The sequence below is a fragment of the Sapajus apella genome, unplaced genomic scaffold (genome assembly GCF_009761245.1).
Source record: "Sapajus apella isolate SASKATOON/1434 unplaced genomic scaffold, GSC_monkey_1.0 scaffold11, whole genome shotgun sequence".
Classification (NCBI taxonomy): Eukaryota; Metazoa; Chordata; class Mammalia; order Primates; family Cebidae; genus Sapajus; species Sapajus apella.
In genome coordinates this window covers 1,264,993-1,287,563 of record NW_022436951.1, presented here as the reverse complement: position 1 = coordinate 1,287,563, position 22,571 = coordinate 1,264,993, and the positions used below count along the sequence as shown (strand labels likewise).

Here is a 22,571-nt window from a genome sequence, read left to right as displayed (position 1 = left end):
TGACAAAGGGCTAATATCCAGAATCTGCAAAGAACTAAAACAGATTTACAAGAAAAAAAAAAAACCCATTCAAAAGTGGGTGAAGGACATGAACAGACACTTTCAAAAGAAGACATTTATGGGGCCAATAAACATATGAAAAAATGCTCATCATCACTGGTCATTAGAGAAATGCAAATCAAAACCACATTAAGATACCATCTCATGCCAGTTAGAATAGCAATCATTAAAAAAATCTGGAGACAACAGGTGCTGGAGAGGATGTGGAGAAATAGGAACACTTCTACACTGTCAGTGGGAGTATAAATTAGTTTAACCATTGTGAAAGACAGTGTGGCGATTCCTCAAGGACCTAAAAATAGAAATTCCATTTGACTCAGCAATCCCATTACTGGTATATATCCAAAGGATTATAAAGCATTCTATTATAAAGACACATGCAGACGTATGTTTACTGTGGCACTGTTTACAAAAGCAAAGACCTGGAACCAACCCAAAAGCCCATCGATGATAGACTGGACAAGGAAAATGTGGCACATATACACCATGGAATACTATGCAGCCATCAAAAACGATGAGTTTGGGTCCTTTGTAGGGACATGGATGAATCTGGAAACCATCAGTCTCAGCAAACTGACACAAGAACAGAAAATCAAACACCACATGTTCTCACTCATAGGCAGGTGTTGAACAATGAGAACACATGGACACAGAGAGGGGAGCATCACACACTGGGGTCTGTTGTGGGAGACTAGGGGAGGGGACGGTGGGGGTAGGGAGGTTGAGAAGGGATAACATGGGGAGAAATGTCAGATATAGGTGATGGAAGATGGAGGCAGCAAACCACATTGCCATGTATGTACCTATGCAACAATGCTGCATGATCTGCACATGTACCCCAGAATCTAAAGTAAAAAAAATAAAATAAATCCATCACATACTTATTGACTGGGCTAACCAGGACACAGGGGAATAGGAGGCCCATATGGAGTAATTTTTGGATTCTCTCACAGCTGTAACAATGCATGAAACTCCGGGATCTATACATCTCCATAAAGGACTTTATGTTTTAGCTATAATGAAGAATTCTGTTCCCTCAATTGGGCTAATTCACTGAAGAGATAATCTGATTCATCATTAAGCCATTTGTAGATGAAAAATCTAGAGCATAAAGATACATATGCTACAATAGCATCCAAAATAATAAAATACTTATGAACAAACCTAACCAAGAAGGTGAAAGTGTGTACACTGAAAACTGTAAAATAGTGCTGAAAGAAATTAAGGAAGACTCAAATAAATGGAAAGACATTTCATACTCATGGATTGAAAAACTTAATATTGTTAACATGTCCATGCTACCCAAAGTAATCTACAGATTCAACCCAATCCCTACCAAAATCTCAACAATATTTTTTTCAGATATAGAAAAATTCCTCTCAAAGTTCATATGAAATTTTAGGGAACCCCAAATACCAAAACAATTTGGAAAAGGAAGAACAAAGTTGGAGTCCACATACTTCATAATTTCAAAACTACAGCATTTAAAACTGTTATGCTGGCATAAAGACAGACAAAAAGAATAAAATAGAACAAAAGAATAAAATAGGGAGCCCAGAAATAAATCCGCATGTACACAATCAAGTGATATTTGACAAAGATAAAAAGGTTACTCAATGGAAGAAAGATGAACTGTCTACAGAGACTGTTGGTAAAACTGGATATCCACATGCAAAAGAATGAAGTTGGACCCTTACCTTACACTCCATATAAAAGTTAACTCAAAATAGATTAAAGGCCTAAAACTATAAAACTACTGAAGAAAATATATAGAGAAAAATCTCATAACATTGTAGTTGCCAACGATTTCTTAATTATGATGCCAAAAACATAGGCTACAAAAGCAAAAATAAACAAAAAGAACTATATCGAACTTCGAAGCTTTTGCACATCAAAGGATACAATCAACACAGTGAAAATGCAACCTACAAAATAGGAGAAAATATTTGCAAATCATGTATCTGATAGAAGTTAATATCTAAAATACATAAAGATGTTCTATAACTCAAGAATAAAAAATCAAATAACCCAATTTTTAAAATGGGCAAAAAATTTGAATAGACATTTCTCCAAAAATGATTGAGATACAAATGGCCAACAAGCATATAAAAAGATGCTCAACATAATTTATCATCAGAGGAATGCAAATGAAAACCATAATGCTATATCACCTCATACCCATTAGAAAGGATGTAGAGAAATTGGAAACTTTGTTGCACATGGGTGGGATTGTAAAATGGTGTAATTGCTATAGTATGAAAATAGTATGGTTCCTCAAAAATCAAAAATAAAATCATCGTATGACCCAGGAATTCCACTTCTGGGTATATAGTCAAAAAAATTGAAAGTAGGATTTCAAAGAGACCCAGTCATGTGTAACTTAATGACAGGGATATTTTTGAGAAATACATTATTAGGTGATTTTGTCATTGAGTGAACATCATAACTCTATGATGTTCACTATATTATTGTTGTACCCAAGCGAGTCAAGGAATGTGCCATACTCTGAGATTGAATTATGAGTTCGTTATTATGGCCACTGAGAGGTGGCCAATGCCCAAAATTCTCTTGGCACCTAAGAAAAAGTTAGGTGGTCTTTTATACCCTAGTTTTAAAAGGGAGGGGAAACCTAGCTGAAGCAAATTTTTCACAAAAGCAGAGTAAGCAAAAAGTTAAAAGATAAATTAGTACATGAGAAATAAAACAGTGCCAGGTGCAAGGGGTAAAGCTGTCATGAAAGACATACAACTTATAGATAATGGGGGCTCTGGGCACTGGACAGCACCTGCATTCCAGGCTCTGCTGGTACCATTTAACTTGGCCTCTTATCAACAAATGCATTCCTGGAGATGCCCAGTGTCAGCCTACCCTAGCTACATACTATAGTTACATACTTAATGGTGGGAAAATAACTAAAATGAAGAAGCTAAGATGGAGTCTGTCCAGCTCAAGAAGCTAACAGAAAGCCTGAACAGCTTTTAGCCTGAGAGAGAGTTAGTTTTAGCTGGCAAAAAGCAGGTTATCACACTATTCTTACACAAACTTAGATGATAGAATCTACTACACAACTAGATGGTAAGGTATAGCCTATTGCTCCTAGGCTACAAACCTAGGCTACAGCATGTTACTGTACTAAATACTGTAGGCAATTGTAACACAATGGTAAGTATTTGTGTATCTCAATATATCTAAACACAGAAAAGATACAGTAAAAATACCATACGATAGAACCACTGTCATATACATGGCTTATTGTTGAGCAATATGTTACATGGTACATGATTGTATTTGTATATCCATGTTCATAACATCACTATTCACAATAGACAAAGAGGTATGAGCAGTCCAAATGTCTATCAACAGATAAATGAATACACAAAACGTGGTATATACATGCAGTGGAGTATTTTTTAGCCATAAAAAAGACAAAAATTTTGTCACATGGTACAACATGCATGAACCTTGAAGGTATCCATGTTGCTAAGTAAATATCATTTGCTAAGTGAAATAAGCCAGACACAAAAATGCAAATATTGTATAATTCTACTATTATAAGGTATCTAAAATAGTGAAATTCATAGAAACAGAAAATAGAACGGTGGTTTCCAGGGTTTGAGTGGAGAAGAAAAAGAGAAGTTGTATAATGAATATAGAGTTTCAGATTTGCAAGATAAAAAAGTTCTGGGGATCTGTTTCACAACAGTGTGAGTATGCTTCACACTACTGAATTATACACTTTAAAATAGAGGCCAAATAATTTTATTAAATAAATAAATAATATATACACCTTAAAAAAATAAAAAAAGATAAGTAGAATGTTCTCTAAAGAAGCATTGACCAGCAAAGATCCACACTGAATTGCCATGTGCCTGAAGGTTAGAAAGGGCCGGACTGCCTCCATATGATTTGTTGTGCTTCAGTGCTTAAGAGCCCTTAGTTTTGCCTCAGGCCAGCCCTTAGCCTTGTTTTGGGGCTTTTGGGAAAAGCCAGCAGAATTCTGAGAGGGGGCATTTATACATTCACGGTTTATCCATCCATTCAGCAAACATTTCCTGAGGCTCATGCTAGCCTTTGTGTGAAGCCCTGGGGATACATAAAGAAGGAAAGGTCCAGACTTTAAGGAGCCCGCAGATCAAAGGCTCATTGAAAGGTGCCAGAGCCGCATTCTCAGCTGAGACATAAGATTGGTCACCTGAACAATTGATGGACAAAATAAAAGCAGCACCACAAAGCTAAAGTGACAGAAACCTAGAAATCTGTTAGTTCAGTCCTTCCCTGCTGTCTTCTCCACTCATCCAATCCCAAGTCAAAATAAGCAAAAGTTGCTATATCTACATGCATATCTCAGAGATACTGCAGGTTTGGTTTCAGACCACTGCAGTAAAACAAATGACACAAAAGCAAGTCATACAAATGTTTTGGTTTCCCAGTAAATATAAAAGTTATTTTTACGCTATACTGTAGTCTAGTAAGTGTGCAGTAGTATTATGACTGAAAAAAACAATGTACATATCTTAATTAAAATACTTTATTGCTAAAAAATGGTAACAGTCATCTAAGCCTTCAGTGAGTTGAAATCTTTTTGCTGATGGAGGGTCTTACCTTGAGATTGATGATTGCTGACTGGTCAGGCTGATGGTTGCTGAGACTGAAGTGGCTGTGGCAATTTCTTAAAATAAGAAAATAATAAAGTTTGCCACATCAATTAACTCTTCCTATCACAAAAAAAATTTCTGTAGCATGTATTGCTGTTAGATAGCATTTTACTCACAGTAGAACTTCTTTCAGAATTGAAATCAATCCTCTCCAACCCTGATGCAGCTTTACAACTGTTTATATAATATTTTACATTATTTGTTGTTATTTAAACAATGTTCACAGTATCTTCACCAAGACTAGTTTCCATCTCAAGAAACCACTTTCTTTGTTCATCCATAAGAACCAACTTCTCATTTGTTGAAGTTCTATTGAGATTAAAATATTTTAGTCATATCATCAGCCTTCCACTTCTATTTCTAGTTCTCTTGTTATTTCTATTACTTCTGCAGTTTTTTTCCACTTTCACTGAAGTCTTGAACCCCACAAAATCATCCATGAGGTATGAAATCAACTTCTTCCAATCTCCTGTTACTGTTAACATTTTTACTTCGTTCCATGAATTATGAATATTTTTAATGTCATCTAGAATGGTGAATTCTTTTCAGAAGATTTTCAATTAATTTTGCCTGGATCCATCAGAGAATCTGTAGGTCTATGACAGGTATAGCTTTACTAAATATATTTCTTAAATAATAAGACTTGAATGTTGAAATTACTTATTGATCCAGGTGCTACAGAATGGAAGTTGTGTTAACAGGCATGAAAACAACATTAATCTCCTTGTACATCTCCATCAGAGCTCTTGGGTCACTACGTGCATTGTCAATGGGCAGTCATATTTTTAAAGGTATCTGCAAGTCTCTACGGTTGCCTTAAAATATTCAGTAAACCATGATGTAAACAGATGTTCTGTCATACAGACTTTATGATTTCATTTGTACATCACAGGCCAAGTAGATTTAACATAATTCTTAAGGACCCTAGTGTTCTTGGAATGGTAGATTCAGCATAATTCTAAGGGCCCTAGTGTTCTTGGAATGATATATGGGTGCCAGCTTCAACTTATTATCACCAGCTGCATTAGCCCCTAGCAAGATAGTCAGCTTGTCCTTAGACACTTTGAAACCAGACATTGATTTCTCCTCTTTAGCTATGAAGGTCCTACATGGCACCTTCCTCCAATATAAAGCTGTGTTTTTGTCTCTATTGAAAATCTGTTGTTGAATCTAGACACCTTCATACATACACCTTCTGAATGACTTGTTGCACTTGCTACACCAGAAAATTCTGCTTCATCTTATGCTTTTATGATATGGAGTCAACTTCTTTCCTTAAACCTCACAAACCAAACTCTACTAGCTTAAAATTTTTCTTCTTCAGCTCCCTTACCTCTCTCAGCTTTCATAGAATTAAAGAGAGTTAGGGTCTTTCTCTTGATTAGGCTTTAGCTTAAGCAAATATTATCTCTAGTTTGACCTTCTCTTCAGAACATGAAACCTTTCTCCATATTGGCAATAAAGCTGTTTCGCTTTCCTTTCCTTGCATTCACAACTTGGCTATTTGGCACAAGAGGCCTAGAATTTGGTCTATCTTATCTTTTGACCTGCCTTCCTCAGTAAGCTTAATTATTTATAGTTTTTGACATAAGAGATGTGCAAGTCTTCCTTTCACTTGAACACATAGAAGCCATTGCATAGGGTTATTAATTGGCCCAACTTTAATATTTAGTATCTCAGGGAATAGGGAAGCCCAAAAAGAGGGGAGAGATGGTGGAACAGCCTGCGGATACAGCAGTCAGAATACACAACATTTATTGATTTAATTTGCCATCTTCTATGGGCACTATTTGTGCTGCCCAAAAAGAATTACAATAGTAACATTGAAAATCACTAATCATAGATCACAATAACAGATATGAGTGTTTAAAAAGTCTGAAATATTGCTAAAATTACCACAAGGTGACACAGAAACACAAAGTAGGCATATGCTGTTGGAAAAACAGTGATGATAAACTAGCTTGTCCCAGGATTGCCACAAACTTCAATTTGCATAAAGCCTAGTATTTGCAAAGTACAATAAAGCAAAGCACAATAAAATAAGGTATGCCTGTGTATACTCCTCAATAAGCATAAAAGTTCATGAGCAATAATTCCCTATTGAAGTAGAGGACCACAGGAAGTGGCTTCAGATTTCTGAACAGCTGCTTCACTAAACAGCTTCCTGTAAAACTACTACAACTGAGACAAATAGACCTGCTAAAATTTCTTGCCATGGAAGTGGGTGCTTTGCCTCCATCCTAGTGTTTGCTTTGCAGTTTGTCTCTGTACAGATACCCACATCCACCCTCACAGGCCGTTTTCCATCAGTACATCAATACTCATAAAAGTGACCAAAACCTGTAACTGGTAGATTCACAGGATCAGCTAGCTCTATGAGGCAAAATTACTAGAAATCACCATTTAAAAAGTAGTGTAGAATCAGCTTTGCTGCTGCTTAAGCAGGCAATGTGCAAATCACTAAAAATTTCTAGATCACACTTGCCTCTTCTATAAAATGAGAATTTTTATTCATTGACCTCTGCCATTCTTAGATTCCATGTAAAGCCCAAAAAAAATTATCCAGGGAATTACCTGGTTAAAACCGTGATACAAAGGTTATGTCTGCCTCTAAAGGTTATGTCTGTTCTCAAAATGTGGCCTTGCACCCGCAGCATCAGCATCACCTAGGAGTTTGCCAACAATACATTTACTCTAAACTCATGAATCAGAGTTGCTGGAGATGGGAGCCAAGGAATCCATGTTTCAGCAAGCCCTCTAGGTGATTCTCATGCACACTGAAGTCTGAAAAGCATCACTCTAAAGCATGATGGTATCACAATTTAAAACACCTGCTTGGGTTTTAAATCCCATGAGTTGCTGTATTGCGAATATAACAATGTATTTTCTTTCTAAAGGACCCCAGATAGAATTGGTAACTTCCACATTTTTATTTGTGATGCTATTTCATATGCATATGTATGTCAGAGAATTTGCCTTATTTTGAAGAACATGCTAATGTCTGTCTCTAGAAGACTTAGTTCTTTGAAGGAAAGGACTAAATCTTTTTCAACTTTGTGGCTGTAGGATTTAGGATAGTGTCTGTGGGTGCTTTGTTGGAAATGCATACATGGATGGATGAATGGGTAGATGGCAGATGAATATCTGTGTGGATGACAAAAGTGTTTAAAAATCCAGAATGCCTTGTTTGAGTAAAAGGAAGGGTTAATATCAGGCAGCAAGAAACTGTAAATTTGATTTTCAGCAATATAAATATTGCTGTATTCGGGCCTAAATAAATTTTCTAATTATTCCTGCTATTCCTGTACTTGGGCCTAAACAAATTTTTTCCAGCTAAAAATTATACTGGTGAGAGTACCCTGAGATCTTCTCCTGAATCACCCAGACCCCTTGAAACAGGCTGGAGGCATCACGCTGACTTCCAGTTCTCTCATGTGAAAGAGGCAGATAACACTACCTGCCCTGTTCCTGTCTCACAGGGACCCTGAGTGTATTAACTAATAATGACTATGAATTTCTTTTGAGGTTCTAGGAGAAGATTGCTATAGAGATACAGGAAATATTAATTAAAAGATCAAACATTTGGCAGTATTTCAAATAAACTTAATCAGCTTTGCCAAGGTGAGGCAGGAAGAAAATGAGCTGGCTGTCTTCTTCTTAAATAGAAATCAAGAATCGTCCACATTTTGTGTCTGCTTATTCTGTGAAAGACTTTATGTGTGCATCTCATAGAAATCTTTCCTTTAAATTGTGAAAGGAAATGCAACACTGAAAACCTGGGAGGGATAGAAGATGAGAAATTCAAACATACAACTAAATTATCAGAATGAGATGTTTTTTTCTGGCATGATATGGTAGGGAAGAAAAATAAAGTCAAATGTTCCTCTCTATATTTTTATGACCATTTTCAAAGACATAAAAATCAACCTATGCTTATCTGTGATTCATCTTCTTCACCTTTGAAACTGGCAAACTAAGCTCATCTTCCAAAGATGTTGGGAAGATAATATGACATGGCATAGAGAATTGCTCTGGTGGCAAAGGAGGTGTTTTTTTTTTGCCAAATGACATCCTTGGTTTTTATGTTGCACTTGTTGGTATTTTGCTGTCATGGAAAACTCCTCAGCATGAATGCTTAAACCTTCTACATATATAACATATATATTACAATTTACTGACAGTTCTTAAAAACATTCTTAATTAGTCTACCCAATAATACTTTCACATGGACATAATCATTCCTATTTTATATGTAAGAGAGTGAATGTCAGAGAGATTTAGTGAAGAGCTCAAGGTCATGGTTAATAAGTGGCAGAACCAAAATTTCCCCCAGGATTTCTGAGTTTCCAAGTCAACTGCTCACTCTACTAGTGTAAGGGAGGAAAGGAGAGAGAAACGTAGTCTAAGGATGAAAGTATGTTGTTTTTGTTTGTTTGTTTTGTTTTGTTTTTGAAACAGAGTCTTGCTCTGTCACCAGGCTGGAGTACAGTGGCATGATCTCAGCTCTCTGCCCTTCAACTCCCTGGTTGAAACAATTCTGCTTCAGCCTCCTGAGTAACTGGGAATGCAGGTGCCTGCCACCACACCAGCTAATTTTTGCATTCTTAGTAGAGATGGGGGTTTCACCATGTTGGCCAGGGTGGTCTCAATCTCATACCTCATGATCCACCCACTTCAGCCTCCCAAAGTGCTGGGATTACAGGCATGAGCCACCGCACCCAGCCGAAAGTATGTTTTAACAAATAAAAAACTCAATCAGTGTAATTTACTATATTAATAGACTAAAAATCAAACAAACATATGACCACCCCAATATATGTAAAAAAGCACATGACAAAAATCCAACATCCATTGCTGATAACAATGTTTAGCATACTAGCAATGGAGCAACCTTCCACAGTCTGATAAGGAACATTCACAAAAAAATCTACATCCCACATCATACCTAACTGTGAAGACTGAATGCCTTTCTTCTAATGTCAGGAACAAGGCAAGGATGTCTATTTTCATATTCATCATTGTACTGGCTGTCCTAACATGAGTGCAACTAGGCAATAAAAATAAATAGGCACCCAGATTAATAAATAAATAAATAAAAACTGTCTTTATTTACAGTTTTTGTTCACAGAAGACATCATCATCTATGTAGAAAAGCTTGCAGAATTTTAAAAGACATACTGAAATTAATCAGTGAGTCTGTCAAGTCTCACAATCCATAAAAGTCAACTGTATTTCTACTTACTAGCAAAATATAACTTGAAGTTGAAATCAAAAACAATATTATTTATGACATCAAAATTAGAAAATACTTGGTGATATATCTGACAAAAGATGTGCAATCCTCACACTGAAAATTATAAAACATTGCTGAGAGATACGTTTTAAAAAGCGTTTAAAAAGGGAGAGAGCTACCACTTCCATAGACCAGATGTAGCAGGAGCGGCTGTGGGAAACGGATTTCTCGGACACTGAATACAGGAGGAAGGAGAGTTTATTTGGCCAGGAGCAAGGTGGCATAGTTGCCTAACAGCCAAGCTCCCCTAACAAAGAAAGGTTCTGTCTTTATATAGGCTTATACTTTAGATGTTATACGTGGAAGAATCTTAGGTTTATAGCTTTACCTATGAAAAGGGTCTCGGTTTACAGTCTCAGGAATTACATATGAAAAGGGTTTTGGTTTACAGTTTTAGGGATCACATATGAAAAGGGGAAGTTGATCTGAGATGCCTGGGTCTCCCTCTTCACCGAAGACTGGGTATTCTAATGATGCTAGTTCTCCTTAAGATGATCAATAAATCCAATACAATTGCAACAAAAATCTTAATAGGTTTTCTGTAGAAATTAATACACTGATTCTAAAATCCATATGGTAATGCAAAGAATCTACCAAAGCTACAACTTTGAAAAGAAAAGGAGGAAACTTGGAGGACCTAACCTGATTTCAAGACTTATTATAAACCTATAGTAATCAAGACAGTATGGTATTATTATTAAAATGGACAAATACATAAATGGAACATAATAGAGTGTTCAGAAACAGACATTTTATCATCAGTTGACTTTTGGAAAATCTGCAAAAGCAGTAAAAATTAAAAATAGTTTTTTCCACAAATGGTGCTATGCAACTGGATATAGGAAAGTAAACCAATTAACAAAAAGAACTTGGTTCCATATTTATATCATATGCAACTATTAACTCAAAAGAGTTCATAGGCCTAAATGTAAAATCTGAATCTATAAAACTACTGAAAAAATAGAAGGAAATCACTGTGAACTTGAGCTAGACAAATATTGCCTAGATACAACACTGAAAGCATTATCTGGAAGAGAAAATGATATAAAACTTCATATAAGAACTTACATGTATTAAAAATACTTTTAAAAGAATAAAAAAACAAACCACATATTGTAAAAGGTATTTGCAAGTCACATATCTAGGAGCTTTACATATAGAATATACAAATAATTCTCAAAAATGTAATAAGAAAATAAATGATCCAATTTTAAAAAGGGGGCAAAAGTTTTGAACCGGCCTGTCACCAAAGAGATTTAACAAATAACACATGAAAAGATATTCAATGTCATTAGTCATTAGGGAAGTATAAATTAAACCACAATGAGCTACTGCTACATACCTCTTAAAATGTCTAAAATTTTAAAAGACTGATGTTATCAAGATTTAGTGAAGATGTGGAGCAATTGAAATTCTCATATGCTATCAATATGAATGTAAAATGATCCTACCATTTTGGAAAAATTTTGGAAGTTTCTTTAAAAGTTTACTATGCCTATTATATCCCCCAGCTATTTCACTTCTAAGTATTCAGCAGTAGTGAAATGAAATAATATGTGCATACAAAGACCTGTCAACAGATGTTCATAGCAGCTTTATTTGTTAGAGTCAAAAAAAAATTAGAAACAACCCAAAATGTCCATCAGCCAGTAAATGGGAAGACAAATTGTGGTATATACATGTTATAGAACATTTAGTAATAAAAGAAAAAGAAGTTATTGATGCAAGTGGATGATTGATAACAATATGGATGAATCTCCAAAACATTACTCTGAGTTAAAGAAGCCAGACAAAAAAGAGTACATACTATGTAAATCCTTTATATAACAATCAAGAAAATACAAAATTAATCTATACTAACAGAAAACAAATCCATGTTTGTCTAGGATGTCAAGGTGGCTAGAGGTGTTTATTATCTTGATTATGATGATGGTTTCAAAAGCATGTGTGTGTATTGTATATGTGTGTCAAAACTTATCAAATTGCATGGTTTAAATATGTGAAGCTTATTGTGTGCCAATTATACCCCTAAAAGCTATTAAAAATAAATACAGACCATACACACTATGCAGCTACTCCATTGATAGTTGTCAGACAGTTACTTTAAGGCAAAGTAATAGACAGCATATATAATCACTCTGGGTCACTTTCGATTTCTTGTGAACATAGTCTGGTTCCCTAAATAATTTGGTGGACAGAAGTAGGTGATTTCCAGAGCTGACAAGCTTTGCTAATGAATACTGCTGAAACAGATTTATACATTATTTAAGTTAGAGACTATGTCTGGCTACATGACAAGATGAGAAAAATCAGTCTACTTGTTCTAAATCCCATAGGTAATCCTCCATCATGCGAGAAGTAGCCACTGGATAATGGAAAGACCGTAGGGATCTGAATCAGATCTGGACTTGAATCTCAGCTCTGCTACCTATGATCTCAAGCAAGATAATGGAACTCAATTCATTTCCATAGAATGAGGATAATAATGACACTTGCCTGGTAGGTTTTTGATGATTAAAGAAGATAGCAGACACTCAACAGTCAATATGTCATTTCACTTCCTCCCCCGTACACTACGGTAAGATCCATCTTCTTCCTATTCCTCAGGCCAGCCAGGCTTATTTCTGTCTCATTTGCTTGTGGCCATAGGTTATTCATCCAGGGTACATGCAACTGACTTTAATGGAACACAATACACAGATAACCAGATTTATGCATCAGCTCAATTACGGAATAGTTATTCATGTTAGCAAATTGGTGCTCACATTACCAGTAAATTGGTCACCAGTTTCCCCCAAGATATGCAAAATCCTCAAAGTATTTAAAGTACCACTTGACTTGCAAACTTTCATTTACATGTGAAAGTAAGTCTAATCAATAACTAATTTTCCAGGAATTTCTCTATTTTTCAGCCAGAATAAAAGCAAATTTGTCCTCTCATCTGTTGGGGCAAACTAATAATTTGATATTCAAAATGTCACTGAAAATAAACTCCACCGTGAGACTCATTTATGCCCTGAATGCTAAAAATCTGATCTAACAGAAGCAAATAGTTTCCTTTCACATTGGATTAAAATCAAAGAGAGACAGAGATACAGAAAGACAGAGGCACAAAGAGAGAGACAAAACCTTATAGGTTGGAGAAAAAAGTCTGACTTAGATAAAAATTTCATTTTCACCTTGACTATTAACAAATATATTTAATTTTGTAGGATTTCAATATGAGGGGAAACATGATACAATTTTTTCTCTAAAGCGTTTCTTAAATTTAGTTTTCATGGAAATGAAATCTCTGGTTTGATTTTGACTCTGTGAAGCAATATTTGAATACATATTTTTGAGTCTTAAAAGTTTACTCAAATATAGTGATAAGATAGTGGCACGGTTTTTTTGCATTCTGCATTTAATTTGTTTTTTATTTGGTTTTTAAATCCTGAAATGGGAAAAAAAAAAAGTACATAAAAGCAATGAAGCTAAAAATCTATTCATGTCTTATATAAGCACTGATAACCCATTAAATTTGAGCAGCAAAGTCTAAAGTAGTATTCTTAGATACAGGCTGAGAATCCCTTGCATCAAAATTCTCCGTGTTTCTATGCCAATTTTTGTATTTACTCCAGAGCTCCTGATAGTAGGTCTTAAGAATTGAGATTTTTATTTATTTATTTATTTTTGCTAGACACCTTATGTGACTTTTCACAATGAAAATTTGAAAACACCTGGGCTTTAAATTGGAATGGAGGCCAGTAAGTAGATAGGAAAGAGAAAGAAAAGAATTGAAAGAAAAGTTCCTATCACTAGGCAAAATAAAAATTAGCATGAAGCCATGTGAAGGATCCTTTACCACAACCCTGAAAACTACTATACTAAACCCATTTTTAAGAACTTCTCAAGTGGGCTTTAAAAAATGCTCCAGAGCCTGCTGAAAAATACAGTTCTTAAACACTATGCTGTTGCATTGCTGTCTCTGTGCAGCAGGTGTATGTTGTTTAGTGTCCTTCTATAGAAGCAGGATGTCTGCAAGAGCAGTCCATCACACTGGGGAGAATGAGCAGCATCATTCGGTAAGCCTTGGGCATCTTGGTATCCAGAGCTCCCTGAATGAAATGGGCAGGGCTGGGAAAAAAGACAGCAATACTAGACATTGACAGGAAGCCATGCAAGGATTAGTTTGGATGGAGAATTGCTAGAAAAGACCATACCCGATATGAAAACCAGGTTCCCATGCCCTAGGATGCCTGCTTTTTCTTATTCAAGAGTGAGCCTTTGTTCATAACTATGAATGTCACTGCAATTGACCCTGTATGAAGAAAGGACAGACTGACACGAAGGTAAAAAGATCCTCACCACTGGGTATCCCACTGTTTATTGCCAGCTAATAAATGTTTACTCAAATCTCCAAGATTTATTTATTTATTTAGAGACAGACTCTTGCTCTGTCACCCAGGCTGGAGTGCAGTGGCACTATCTCAGCTCACTGCAATCTCTGCCTCCTAGGTTCCAGCGATTTTCCTGCCTCAGCCGCCCAGGTACTTAGGATTACAGGCATGTGCCAGCATGCTGGGCTAAGTTTTGTATTGTTTGTAGAGACGGGTTTTACCATGTTGTCCAGGCCAGTCTCAAACTCCTGACCTCAAGTGATCCACCCATCTCTGCCTCCTGAAGTGCTGGGATTACAGGCATGAGCCACCGTGCCCGGCCTCGAATCTCCAGAATTTAAAAGGGCTTTCCTGCTGTTCCTGTTGTACCTTCCACCCTGCCCACTCAGCCCTAGGATGCTACAGGATGAGGCCTCTTTCCTGAGAACAGCTTCCTGCTCAGTTGATGAATAGTCAGGCAAACCTGGAGCAGCAGCACCCCCACAGACAATGGTTTCCAGACTGATAAACATGTATTGCCTTGTAACTCATTTCTCTTCTTCCTGTTTGAAAGAGTGAAGATGTAATGCAGGCATTTTTTTAAGGCTGTTTGCATGCTTGGTGCTTGCTGTGTGTAGGCAGGACTAATAACCATGAGCTTGTTTTGAGAGGGTTCTCCTTGTGTAGATTAGGACAGAAGAAACAACTCAAATAATCCCTGAATATGTGAGGAGATTATGATGTGGATGAGCTCCATACATTAAGGTCTTCTCTCCTGGGAACTAGGGAACTTATTGAAAATAGAAAGATCAAAATCCAGAGATGCTCTTCTCTTTTGCAGAGGTCTTTCGTCTTTCCTGATTTAACATCTGCTGCCAAGTGAGAGGTTGAGGCACAGGCATCACAGAAGTTGAACATTCACTGCTATCTTCAGGCTACTATGGCTCCCTAAAGCTGAGAGTGTAAAGGAAATTGTCCAAAAGAGATATGGCAGCAACCTAAGAGAAACAGCTCTTAAAGCCTCCTGAAGGCCTTAAACCCCACTTCCAATACCTCTTCTAAACAAGTAAAAACCATCCCAAGCTTCCATCTCCTCTGCCTCCTTTATTCTTCCTTCTCCTCTTCATCTTTCTTTTCCTTTTTCTATTCCTTCCACAGAGCCTAAGTGGCGGATGATCATTTTCAGGCCCTAGCACAACAGACAGACACTTAGTCCCTTTCCACACTCTCTCCACCCTGACCCCTCAACTGCATTGGGTTTTTTCACAATCTTCTGAACATCTGAAGGAAAAGTATCAATCAGGACTGAGGCCACACGTAATTTTTTAGTAACATTCTTCTTGTACAATATTCAGAAAATGTCTACATCTAGGAGTCAAGGGACGTTAATGTATTTTAATGGAAAACAGATTAATTGTTATATTAGTCAAGATTCTCCAGAGAAACAGAACCAATAGAATGTATACAAAGAAAGAAAAAGATTTATTATAAAGAATTGGCTCTTATCATTATGGAGACTTGCAAGTCCCAAGATCTGCAAGGTAAGTCAGACCCTGGAACCCAGAAGAGCTAATGTTGTAGATCTAGTCTGAATTCAAAGGCCTAAGAACTAAGAGATCTGTTTGCTTAGTTTTAGTCCCAGGAAGAGCCGATGTTTCAGTACAAGTAGAAAAAGGCCAATGTCCCAGTTCAAAGGAACTTTGGCATGAGGAATTATCTCCTTCTCAGTAGAGGGTTAGCTCTTTTGTTCTATTTGGGCCTACAACTGACTACATAAGGCCCATCTACATTAGGGATGAGTAATCTGCTTTACTTAATGTACTGATTTAAATCTTAATCTCATCCAAAAGCACACCCAGAATAATAATTACTTAAATAATAATATTTTGCCAAATGTCTGGGTACCTCATGACCCAGTCAAGTTGATACATAAAATTAACCTACCCAATTTCCCAACAGCTGTGTTTTCATAAATCTGACTCATAAAATACTGTAACTGGACCATTAGTCTACTTAAAAGTAAGATCCAAGTGGATCTTATTTTTTATCAGCATGAAATACTTTTTCAGGAGCTAATTTTACTGGAGTTTTAAGAAAAATAGTTGCCTGACACACCACTAATCTAGAGGTCATATCCAGAGTGATATCATTTTATGAGAGATGACTGCTGGTAAAATGGTATACGTTTCCCAACCATCACATAAATGGGAATGATGGGCCTAATTCCTTTCTGAAGGTATTTTCAATGAGGGTTTTTTAATTAGAATATCTTTCATACCTCCAGAGAGTCCAGCAGACTCCAAAGGTAAGGAATGGCATGATGAGCAAATTCAGTCTATTTAATTCTTCTCTTCCATGACTTCTCATTGGTTATGTTAAACCAAGAATAAAATATACCCCAGCTCAGGGTTATGATTAGTCCCACAGATTGCTTTGCAGATGAAAGTCCTCAGAACTCTTCTATAAGTAGTCCTCTATGAAGGATATTGATCTTCATGAGAATACTGCTTGCATCCTGATGCATGCAAAACTTATGGCTTTTATTTTTGTCTGTACCTTTGAATACTAAGGCAATCAACCCTCACCATACAAACAGGACTAATACACCTAATTTCTTAAACCAGTACCTCTTCCAGGTAAACCCTATTGAGAACTTCTAGCCTTTATGCAAACCTCAAAAAAAATTACGTATACTTTTAATGACTAAAAAGTATATGTAGATCTAAACCTTAAGGTGAGCATAGAGATTTGCTCAAGTGCTTTCCTGACCTTCTCTTGGCTCTGGAAAGGTTTGGATCACTTAGACAATTTTGCCTGAGTGTACATTGAAGACACTAATACACTGAGGACAAAAAGGAATCTCAGCCAGTGATGGAAAAAGAGGCATCATCACACAAGCATGAAGCTTTTAGGACAACCCTCCCTACCTACCAAACACTACACCATTTATTTATTCCAATCAATCCAGAAAAGGAGGAAGGCAGTGAAATTGCTTAAAGTCAACTCCAAGAGCTAAACTTAAACTCAAGGGACATGTGAAGGCCTAGACCTCATTACAATTGCATAATAAAGTGGCACAATTGATTTACTTAAACATTACCTCACTGGCAATAACAAATATTCTGATATTAAAAACATTAACCTGAACAATGGCAATAAATTCCCTTCAGAGAGACATGCGGTCTCTTTATACCATCAGTAAAACCATGCCATCCGCTGTCTAATGTAATAACATACACCCAGACACCTCCACACATACACTTAAACTACTTTTGGAGGATATGAGAAGCTTGTTTTTCAAACAATAAGTCGATAAGATTCCACTCTGAGAATCATCAACATCCAGGAACAGCAGCTCAATCCTTTTAATTCAAGTCCCAGATATTTATAGAGCAAGAAAAAGACTCATCGCTTAGGTAGAGAGAGCTGCTTTCTGTTACTTCTTCTTTTTTTTTTCTTTTTTCTTAAATCTATTTTAAATGGAAAGCAGCCATCCTTTGGCTATAGATAAGTAGATAGACGATAGATAGATAATTATTTATTTTTGCATTTAACTAAAAACATAAAAGATTAAAAAGCTAACATGCTTTAAATGCCATTTTGTTATTGTGTATCAGATAAGAAAAAACAGAACACAGATCTCTGCAGAATAATGCAGAGAGTGGCTTCAAAGCTGTGTGTGAGGTGGAAGTATGTTGTGAGAGTGAGGGTCATGAGAAGAGGAACCACCATAAACTAACTGGCCAGCTAGAGCCTGTCTATGCAGAAGTAATAGGAGAAAGACAAGACAAGGAGCTGGAAAACTGAAAAAGAAAACAAACACACTAGGGAAAACAACACAGTGGATGCAACGTAGAGAAAAAAGTAAATCCAAAAATGGTAAAGTGAGGATTATTACCCAAGCACCTCTGACAATAAGAACTTACTGAAAAAGTTGAATTAATGAAATCAAATATTTTTTCAAATTAATCAAAATATGAAACTGACTCTGGTTTCTTGGCAGAAATCAATATAATTTTAAAAGATTATATCCTTGTTTGGGAACAGTACTCTCCTAGCAATGTTGAGCGCTTTTTTTTTTAAATTATCATCAATAAAACACAAACTAAAAGTCACATTGACATGAAACCAGTAAAAAACCTTAGGTTGAAAACCATTCAATATGTCTGTTATAATGATTTACACTATGCTTAAACAATGTTTAGAAAAACAAAATCTAAATAAGACTGAGATTTTACAAGTAAGAGCCTTCAACAGAACATGTTACAGAGAAGAGAAACATATGTTCTCAGCTCGAAGAGTTTTTATGTGAATTAAATGTAAACCCAGGAAAAAGATGAGATGTTCTAAGATTTAGTAAAGCCATCTCAGATCCTCTAGCAATAAGTAGACCATCTCAAGGATTACTTCCAAAACTCTGTTCTTTAATGGATATGGAATATTTATTTACTTCAGCTTAACTGTTTTAATAAAAAGTTTTTTGTTTGTTTGTTTTTTTTAAACTGCTCATGTTCTACTCATAATGTGACTCTGCTATACTATGACATGAATGTACTATATTTTGGAGAAATGAATGCTATTCCACAAACTTAAATAATATAATAGTAAAAGAAGTAATAGAAAATACCATTATTAAAGTCCTAAAAATAAATGTTCGCATAATTGATCTCATTAAAAGAAGGCTTTTTTAATGTCCCATTTTGAGGGGTCCAGTTCAGAAGCAGCCTGAAATCTGATACAATGTTATGAAGAACTTCATGTCAGTTGATCAAACCCTCAAAAGATGGTGCCAGCTGAGGCCCTGAGAGTCAGAAAGGAAATTATATACCTGGAATATGTTTCTCATATACAACTCATTCAATGTGGCCAGTATCATCCTGATACCAAAATCTGCCAGATACACAACTAAAAACTTTAGGCCTATACCCTTGATAAACATAGATGCAAAAATCCTCAACAAAATACTAGTAAACCAAATCCAGTGGCAATACATCAGAAAGCTAGACCACCATGATCAAGTAGGTTTTATCTTTGGGATGCAAAGTTGGTTCGATATACACAAATCAATAAATCACATTTGTTCACTTATTCATTGCATAAACAGGACTAGCAAAAAAAACCACATGATCATCTCAATACATGCAGAAAAGACTTTTGATGAGACTCAATGTCTTTCATATTTAAAACCATCAACAAACTAGGCATTGGAGGGCCATACCTCAAAATACTATGACAAACCCACAGCCAACATACTGATTGGGCAAAACCTGGAAGCATTCTTCTTGAGAACTGGAACAAGACAAGGAAGGATGCCCGTTCTCACTGCTCTTATTCAGTATAGTACTAGAAGTCCCAGCCTCAGCAATCAGGCAAGAGGAAGAAACAAAAGTAAATAGGAAGAGAGGAAGTCAAACTATCTTTGAGTGCAGATGATATTATTCTATACCTGGAAAACCCCTTCATCTCTGCCTATAAGCTCTTAGATCCAGTAAACAACTTCAGAAAAGTTTCAGGATACAAAATCAATGCAGAAAAGTCAATAGCATTTCTTTACACAAACAACATCTGAGAGCCAAACCAAGAACATAATACCATTCCCTATAGCCAGAAAAATAATAAAATACCAAAGAATACAGGTAACAAGAGACACAAAAAAATTTTTACGATGAGAATTATAAATAGTCCTCTGATTGTGAAATCAGAGATGACACAAACAAATGGAAAAACATTCCATGCTAATGGATAGGAAGAATCAGTGTTGTCAAAATGCCCATACTGCTCAAAGCCATTTATAGATTCAGTGCTATTCCTATCAAACACCAATGATATTTTTCACAGAATTAGAAAAAACTATTTAGGCAATCCTAGCGAAAAAGAGGAAAGCTGGAGACATCACATTATCCCACTTCAAACTGCACTACAAGGTTACAATAACCAAAACAGCATGGTACTGGTACAAGAACAGACACATAGACTAATGGAACAGAAAATAGCCTAGAAATAATGCTGTACACCTACAACCATCTGATCTTTGACAAAGCCAGCAAAAACAAGCAATGGGGGAAGAACTCCCTATTCAATAAATAGTGCTGGGATAACTGGCTAGCCATATACAGAAGACTGAAACAGGACCCCTTCCTTATATCACATACAAATGTCAACTCAAGATAAAGGGTTAAATGTAAAACCCAAAACTATAAAGACCCAGAAAGACAACATAGGCAATACCATTCTGTAAATAGAAACTGGTAAAGATTTTATGAGAAAAACACCAAAAAACAACTTCAACAAAATTAAAAATTGACAAATGATACTTTAAAGATATTCTGTACAGCAAAAGAAACTATCAACAGAGGAAGGAGATTACCTACAGAATGATTGAAAATATTTGCAAAGGCCGGGCGCGGTGGCTCACGCCTGTAATCCCAGCACTTAGGGAGGCCGAGGCGGGTGGATCACGCGGTCAAGAGATCGAGACCATCCTGGTCAACACGGTGAAACTCCATCTCTACTAAAACTACAAAAAATTAGCTGGGCATGGTGGCGCATGCCTGTAATCCCAGCTACTCAGGAGGCTGAGGCAGGAGAATTGCCTGAACCCAGGAGGCGGAGGTTGCAGTGAGCCGAGATCGCGCCATTGCACTCCAGCCTGGGTAACAAGAGCGAAACTCTGTCTCAAAAAAAAAAAAAAAGAAAGAAAATATTTGCAAACTGTGTATCCAACAAGGTCTAAAATCCAGAATCTATAAGGTACTCAAATTAACAAGCAAAAAGCAAACAATTCCATTAAAAAGTTGGAAAAGGACATAGGTATTTTTTTCAAAGAAGACAGACATGTGGCCAACAGGCATATGAAAAAATACTCAACATCACTAATGATTAGAGAAGTGCAAATCAAAATCTCAATAAAATGCCATCTCACACCATTCAGAAGGTCTATCATTAAAAAGTCAAAAAAATAACAGATACTGGTAAGATTGTGGATAAAAGGGAACACTTACACACTGCTGGTGAGAATGTAAATTAGTTCAACCATTGTGAAAAGTAGTTTGGCAATTTCACAAAGAACTTAAAACAGAACTACATTTGACCCAGCAATTGCATCACTAGGTTTATGCCAGAAGGAATATAAATTATTCTACCATAAAGACAGATGCATGCATATGTTCATTTACTACTCACAATAGCAAAGACATGGAATTAATCTAAATGCCCATCAATGGTAGACTGAATAAAGAAAATGTGGTACATATACGTGATGATATATTATGCAACCATTAAAAAAAATGAGATCATGTTCTTTGCAGCAATGGATGGAACTAGAGGGCATTTTCCTAAGCAAACCAATGCAGTAATATCAAATCAAATACTGTATGTTCTAACTTATAAGTGGGAGCTAAACATTGAGAGTATCTACTTGTGGGTGAAAAGTAGAAGGAGGATGAGAATCAAGAAACTACCTATCAAATACTATGCTTATCACCTGGGTGATATAGATTATTTCATCTATACAACAAATTCCCATGACACAATTTAGCTATTTAACAAACCTGCACATGTGCTCTGGAACCTAAAGCAAAAGTTTAAAAAGTTAAAAAAATAAATAAGCAAATAAATAAATGCTGGATGTATGAATGATGAAGAGGCTTAGGGTGGTTAAATAAGTTTCCCAAAGTTATGTATCAATATTTAGTAAATGTCAAGGGTCAGGATTTCAATCCATTCTGTCTTCTCTAAAACCTGTATGTTCCCATTGATACCACAGTGACTGGTAGGCAAGCTTTAAGAGGTTTAATAGTTTAACTAGCTCTTCATGTGGATGCCCTTTATTATTTAGTTAACTTACTTTGGCATGGAAATCTCTTTCTTGAGCTGCAGGAAGCCCAGCTGCAGGATATATTTTCCACACAGTACTAGAGTCCTTGGAATACTTTGAGATACGTATGTCCTCCTAAACTCCTAAAAAATAAAAAGAAAAGCTTCAGTAGAAAAATACCTGTATCTTTTCCCCATTCTCCCAGGAGTCTGATAAAATTTTTATCCTTTTATATTCCCTTGGTGCAAAGCAAATTACCATATTTAGCTTCCTGATGAGATCTTTTCTAATTATGATTTTGTGCCTTATTGCCTATCACTAACATCTACCGATATTCTATACTGAGAGATTTAATTCACAGCCTCACACTTGCTTCTGTATTAATCCAC

The 22,571-nt window shown here is 36.1% G+C and overlaps 1 long non-coding RNA gene across 1 annotated transcript; it reads right to left on the bottom strand.

The window, feature by feature from the left end:
- Window positions 1–3,850: 3,850 nt before the first annotated feature.
- On the bottom strand, window positions 3,851–22,321 carry LOC116552214. The gene is made up of 3 exons (XR_004269278.1): window positions 22,213–22,321; window positions 4,663–4,729; window positions 3,851–4,435 (listed from the first exon to the last, which is right to left on the bottom strand). It is a non-coding gene; the product is annotated as an uncharacterized LOC116552214 (long non-coding RNA).
- Window positions 22,322–22,571: the final 250 nt, after the last annotated feature.